The sequence below is a fragment of the Rutidosis leptorrhynchoides genome, chromosome 4 (genome assembly GCF_046630445.1).
Source record: "Rutidosis leptorrhynchoides isolate AG116_Rl617_1_P2 chromosome 4, CSIRO_AGI_Rlap_v1, whole genome shotgun sequence".
NCBI lineage: Eukaryota > Viridiplantae > Streptophyta > Magnoliopsida > Asterales > Asteraceae > Rutidosis > Rutidosis leptorrhynchoides.
Window position 1 is genome coordinate 452783166 of NC_092336.1, and position 7335 is coordinate 452790500.

The following is a 7335-nucleotide window of genomic DNA, read 5'->3' on the forward strand; positions in this document are numbered from 1 at the left end:
TCAAACGGCGCCATCTCAATGCTTGAATGGTAGCTGTTGTTGTAGGAAAATTCTGCTAACGGTAGATGTCGATCCCAACTGTTTCCGAAATCAATAACACATGCTCGTAGCATGTCTTCAAGCGTTTGTATCGTCCTTTCGCTCTGCCCATCAGTTTGTGGATGATAGGCAGTACTCATGTCTAGACGAGTTCCTAATGCTTGCTGTAATGTCTGCCAGAATCTTGAAATAAATCTGCCATCCCTATCAGAGATAATAGAGATTGGTATTCCATGTCTGGAGACGACTTCCTTCAAATACAGTCGTGCTAACTTCTCCACCTTGTCATCTTCTCTTATTGGTAGGAAGTGTGCTGATTTGGTGAGACGATCAACTATTACCCAAATAGTATCAAAACCACTTGCAGTCCTTGGCAATTTAGTGATGAAATCCATGGTAATGTTTTCCCATTTCCATTCCGGGATTTCGGGTTGTTGAAGTAGACCTGATGGTTTCTGATGCTCAGCTTTGACCTTAGAACACGTCTAACATTCTCCTACGTATTTAGCAACATCGGCTTTCATACCCGGCCACCAAAAATGTTTCTTGAGATCCTTGTACATCTTCCCCGTTCCAGGATGTATTGAGTATCTGGTTTTATGAGCTTCTCTAAGTACCATTTCTCTCATATCTCCAAATTTTGGTACCCAAATCCTTTCAGCCCTATACCGGGTTCCGTCTTCCCGAATATTAAGATGCTTCTCCGATCCTTTGGGTATTTCATCCTTTAAATTTCCCTCTTTTAAAACTCCTTGTTGCGCCTCCTTTATTTGAGTAGTAATGTTATTATGAATCATTATATTCATAGATTTTACTCGAATGGGTTCTCTATCCTTCCTGCTCAAGGCATCGGCTACCACATTTGCCTTCCCCGGGTGGTAACGAATCTCAAAATCGTAATCATTCAATAATTCAATCCACCTACGCTGCCTCATATTCAGTTGTTTCTGATTAAATATGTGTTGAAGACTTTTGTGGTCGGTATATATAATACTTTTGACCCCATATAAGTAGTGCCTCCAAGTCTTTAATGCAAAAACAACCGCGCCTAATTCCAAATCATGCGTCGTATAATTTTGTTCGTGAATCTTCAATTGTCTAGACTCATAAGCAATCACCTTCGTTCGTTGCATTAATACACAACCGAGACCTTGCTTTGATGCGTCACAATAAATCACAAAATCATCATTCCCTTCAGGCAATGACAATATAGGTGCCGTAGTTAGCTTTTTCTTCAATAACTGAAACGCTTTCTCTTGTTCATCATTCCATTCAAATTTCTTCCCTTTATGCGTTAATGCAGTCAAGGGTTTTGCTATTCTGGAAAAGTCTTGGATGAACCTTCTGTAGTAACCAGCTAGTCCTAAAAACTGGCGTATGTGTTTCGGAGTTTTCGGGGTTTCCCACTTTTCAACAGTTTCTATCTTTGCCGGATCCACCTTAATACCTTCTTTGTTCACTATGTGACCGAGGAATTGAACTTCTTCCAACCAAAATGCACACTTTGAAAACTTAGCGTACAATTCTTCCTTTCTCAATACTTCTAACACCTTTCTCAAATGTTCACCGTGTTCTTGGTCATTCTTTGAGTAAATAAGTATGTCATCAATGAAAACAATGACAAACTTGTCAAGGTATGGTCCACACACTCGGTTCATAAGGTCCATGAACACAGCTGGTGCATTAGTTAAACCAAACGGCATGACCATAAACTCGTAATGACCGTAACGTGTTCTGAAAGCAGTCTTTGGAATATCATCTTCTTTCACCCGCATTTGATGATACCCGGAACGTAAGTCAATCTTTGAATAAACAGACGAGCCTTGTAGTTGATCAAATAAGTCGTCGATTCTCGGTAGTGGGTAGCGGTTCTTGATGGTAAGTTTGTTCAACTCTCGGTAGTCGATACACAACCTGAATGTACCATCTTTCTTCTTGACAAACAAAACAGGAGCTCCCCACGGTGATGTGCTTGGTCGAATGAAACCACGCTCTAAAAGTTCTTGTAATTGGCTTTGCAGTTCTTTCATCTCGCTGGGTGCGAGTCTGTAAGGAGCACGAGCTATTGGTGCAGCTCCTGGTACAAGATCTATTTGAAATTCAACGGATCGATGTGGGGGTAATCCCGGTAATTCTTTCGGAAATACATCGGGAAATTCTTTTGCAATGGGAACATCATTGATGCTCTTTTCTTCAGTTTGTACTTTCTCGACGTGTGCTAGAACAGCATAGCAACCTTTTCTTATTAGTTTTTGTGCCTTCAAATTACTAATAAGATGTAGCTTCGTGTTGCCCTTTTCTCCGTACACCATTAAGGGTTTTCCTTTTTCTCGTATAATGCGAATTGCATTTTTGTAACAAACGATCTCCGCTTTCACTTCTTTCAACCAGTCCATACCGATTATCACATCAAAACTCCCTAACTCTACTGGTATCAAATCAATCTTAAATGTTTCGCTAACCAGTTTAATTTCTCGATTCCGACATATATTATCTGCTGAAATTAATTTACCATTTGCTAATTCGAGTAAAAATTTACTATCCAAAGGCGTCAATGGACAACTTAATTTAGCACAAAAATCTCTACTCATATAGCTTCTATCCGCACCCGAATCAAATAAAACGTAAGCAGATTTATTGTCAATAAGAAACGTACCCGTAACAAGCTCCGGGTCTTCCTGTGCCTCTACCGCATTAATATTGAAAACTCTTCCACGGCCTTGTCCATTCGTGTTCTCCTGGTTCGGGCAATTTCTAATAATGTGGCCTGGTTTTCCACATTTATAACAAACTACATTGGCATAACTTGCTCCGACACTACTTGCTCCGCCATTACTCGTTCCGACACCATTTGTTCCTTTCGTTCTATTAATCCCTGGTCCGTAGACCTCACACTTCGTCGCGCTATGACCATTTCTTTTACACTTGTTGCAAAATTTGGTGCAAAACCCCGAGTGATTCTTTTCACACCTTTGGCATAGTTGCTTCTGATTGTTGTTGTTGTTGCGGTTATTATTGTTGTTGGGATGATTGTTGTAGTTGCTGTTGTTGTTGTTGTTATTGTTGTTGTTGTTGGGCCGTTTGTTGTAGTTGCGATTGATGTTGCGATTGTTGGGATAATTGTTGCGATTATTGTTGTAATTGCTGTTGTTGTTGTATTGGTGATTCTTATCACCGTTTTCCTCCCACTTTCTTTTGACTTGCTTCACATTGGCCTCTTCAGCAGTCTGTTCTTTAATTCTTTCTTCAATCTGGTTCACTAGTTTGTGAGCCATTCTACATGCCTGTTGTATGGAGGCGGGCTCGTGTGAACTTATATCTTCTTGGATTCTTTCCGGTAATCCTTTCACAAACGCGTCGATCTTCTCTTCCTCATCTTCGAATGCTCCCGGACACAATAGGCACAATTCTGTGAATCGTCTTTCGTACGTGGTAATATCAAATCCTTGGGTTCGTAACCCTCTAAGTTCTGTCTTGAGCTTATTGACCTCGGTTCTGGGACGGTACTTCTCGTTCATCAAGTGCTTGAATGCTGACCACGGTAGTGCGTACGCATCATCTTGTCCCACTTGCTCTAGATAGGTATTCCACCATGTTAACGCAGAACCTGTGAAGGTATGCGTAGCGTACTTCACTTTGTCCTCTTCAGTACACTTACTTATGGCAAACACCGATTCAACCTTCTCGGTCCACCGTTTCAATCCGATCGGTCCTTCGGTTCCATCAAATTCCAAAGGTTTGCAGGCAGTGAATTCTTTGTAGGTGCATCCTACACGATTTCCTGTACTGCTAGATCCAAGGTTATTGTTGGTATGTAGCGCAGCCTGTACTGCGGCTATGTTTGAAGCTAGAAAAGTACGGAATTCCTCTTCATTCATATTCACGGTGTGTCGAGTAGTCGGTGCCATTTCCTTCAAAATAGTTAAATGGAACAAGTTAATCATACAGAATATTAAGAGTAGTTAATAGTATTTCGTAGCATAATATGAACTCATTTATAAAAGCTTTTTCTTCATATTAGCGTTTTATAAGTTTAAATTCGGGTAGTACCTACCCGTTAAGTTCATACTTAGTAGCTAATATACAATTCAACTACTACAATTCTATATGAAAAACTGATTATAATAATATTTCGCGTTCAAACTTTTATACAATATTTTACAAACTTACAATACCTCTTATTTTACATAAAGCATGAAATATAGCGCACAATAACTTTGATACAAGATAGTTGTGAAGACAATTCTAGCTAGTACACAAGTCGTTCAGCAAAGGCAATAAAGACACGTAATTCATACGTCCAGAAACAAGTCATGCATTCTGGTTTTACTAGGACTACTTCCCATCCTTGGTCTTGTGCAACATAACCGTTATGGCCGTTGATAAGACAGCGTGTTGTAACGTCATCAAAGGGACGAGGGTTACGTAATGTCCAACAGTCCCGTAATAATCTAAAAACCTCATTTCTTACCCCAATTACCGACTCCGTCACTTGTGGAAACGTTTTGTTTAATAGTTGTAGCCCGATGTTCTTGTTCTCACTTTGGTGAGAAGCGAACATTACTAATCCGTAAGCATAACATGCTTCTTTATGTTGCATGTTAGCCGCTTTTTCTAAATCACGAAGTCCAATATTCGGATATATTGAGTCAAAATAATTTCTTAACCCGTTGCGTAAAATAGCATTTGGGTTCCCCGCAATATATGCGTCAAAGTAAACACATCGTAACTTATGGGTTTCCCAATGTGATATCCCCCATCTTTCAAACGAAAGTCTCTTATAAACCAAGACATTCTTGGAACGTTCTTCGAATGTCTTACAAACTGATCTCGCCTTAAATAGTTGTGCCGAAGAATTCTGGCCGACTCTAGACAAGATTTCATCAATCATGTCTCCGGGTAGGTCTCTTAAAATATTGGGTTGTCTATCCATTTTGTGTTTTTAAACTGTAAAATAGACAAGAGTTAGATTCATAAAAAAAATACTTATTAATACAAGCAATTTTTACATATATCATAAAGCATAAGAACACTATATTCCATATATTACACCACACGAATACAACTATCTTATTCCGACTCGCTCGTTTCTTCTTCTTCGGTTTTGGTTCGTTTTGCCAAGTTTCTAGGGATATATGATGTTCCCCTAATACGAGCCGTCGTTGTCCACATTGGTTTAGAAAAACCTGGTGGTTTAGAGGTTCCCGGGTCATTGTTACAACTTAAGGACTTCGGGGGTTGACGATACATATAAAGTTCATCGGGGTTGGAATTAGATTTCTCTATTTTTATGCCCTTTCCCTTATTATTTTCTTTTGCCTTTTTAAATTCAGTTGGGGTAATTTCTATAACATCATCGGAATTCTCGTCGGAATCCGATTCATCGGAGAATTGGTAATCCTCCCAATATTTTGCTTCCTTGGCGGAAACACCATTGACCATAATTAACTTTGGTCGGTTGGTTGAGGATTTTCTTTTACTTAACCGTTTTATTATTTCCCCCACCGGTTCTATTTCTTCATCCGGTTCCGATTCTTCTTCCGGTTCCGATTCTTCTTCCGGTTCCGACTCTTCTTCCGGTTCCTCTTCGGGAACTTGTGAATCAGTCCACAAATCATTCCAATTTACATTTGACTCTTCATTATTATTAGGTGAGTCAATCGGACTTGTTCTAGAGGTAGACATCTATCACATAATATCAAACACGTTAAGAGATTAATATATCACATAATATTCATATGTTAAAAATATATAGTTTCCAACAAAAATGTTAAGCAATCATTTTTAAAGAAAACACGGTCGAAGTCCAGACTCACTAATGCATCCTAACAAACTCGATAAGACACACTAATGCAAATTTTCTGGTTCTCTAAGACCAACGCTCGGATACCAACTGAAATGTCCCGTTCTTATTGATTAAAAACGTTCCATATTAATTGATTTCGTTGCGAGGTTTTGACCTCTATATGAGACGTTTTTCAAAGACTGCATTCATTTTTAAACAAACCATAACCTTTATTTCATCAATAAAGGTTTAAAAAGCTTTACGTAGATTATCAAATAATGATAATCTAAAATATCCTGTTTACACACGACCATTACATAATGGTTTACAATACAAATATGTTACAACAAAATAAGTTTCTTGAATGCAGTTTTTACACAATATCATACAAGCATGGACTCCAAATCTTGTCCTTATTTAAGTATGCGACAGCGGAAGCTCTTAATAATCACCTGAGAATAAACATGCTTAAAACGTCAACAAAAATGTTGGTGAGTTATAGGTTTAACCTATATATATCAAATCGTAACAATAGACCACAAGATTTCATATTTCAATACACATCCCATACATAGAGATAAAAATCATTCATATGGTGAACACCTGGTAACCGACAATAACAAGATGCATATATAAGAATATCCCCATCATTCCGGGACACCCTTCGGATATGATATAAATTTCGAAGTACTAAAGCATCCGGTACTTTGGATGGGGTTTGTTAGGCCCAATAGATCTATCTTTAGGATTCGCGTCAATTAGGGTGTCTTTTCCCTAATTCTTAGATTACCAGACTTAATAAAAAGGGGCATATTCGATTTCGATAATTCAACCATAGAATGTAGTTTCACGTACTTGTGTCTATTTTGTAAATCATTTATAAAACCTGCATGTATTCTCATCCCAAAAATATTAGATTTTAAAAGTGGGACTATAACTCACTTTCACAGATTTTTACTTCGTCGGGAAGTAAGACTTGGCCACTGGTTGATTCACGAACCTATAACAATATATACATATATATCAAAGTAAATTCAAAATATATTTACAACACTTTTAATATATTTTGATGTTTTAAGTTTATTAAGTCAGCTGTCCTCGTTAGTAACCTACAGCTAGTTGTCCACAGTTAGATGTACAGAAATAAATCGATAAATATTATCTTGAATCAATCCACGACCCAGTGTATACGTATCTCAGTATTGATCACAACTCAAACTATATATATTTTGGAATCAACCTCAACCCTGTATAGCTAACTCCAACATTCACATATAGAGTGTCTATGGTTGTTCCGAAATATATATAGATGTGTCGACATGATAGGTCGAAACATTGTATACGTGTCTATGGTATCTCCAGATTACATAATATATAATACAAGTTGATTAAGTTATGGTTGGAATAGATTTGTTACCAATTTTCACGTAGCTAAAATGAGAAAAATTATCCAATCTTGTTTTACCCATAACTTCTTCATTTTAAATCCGTTTTGAGTGAATCAAATTGCT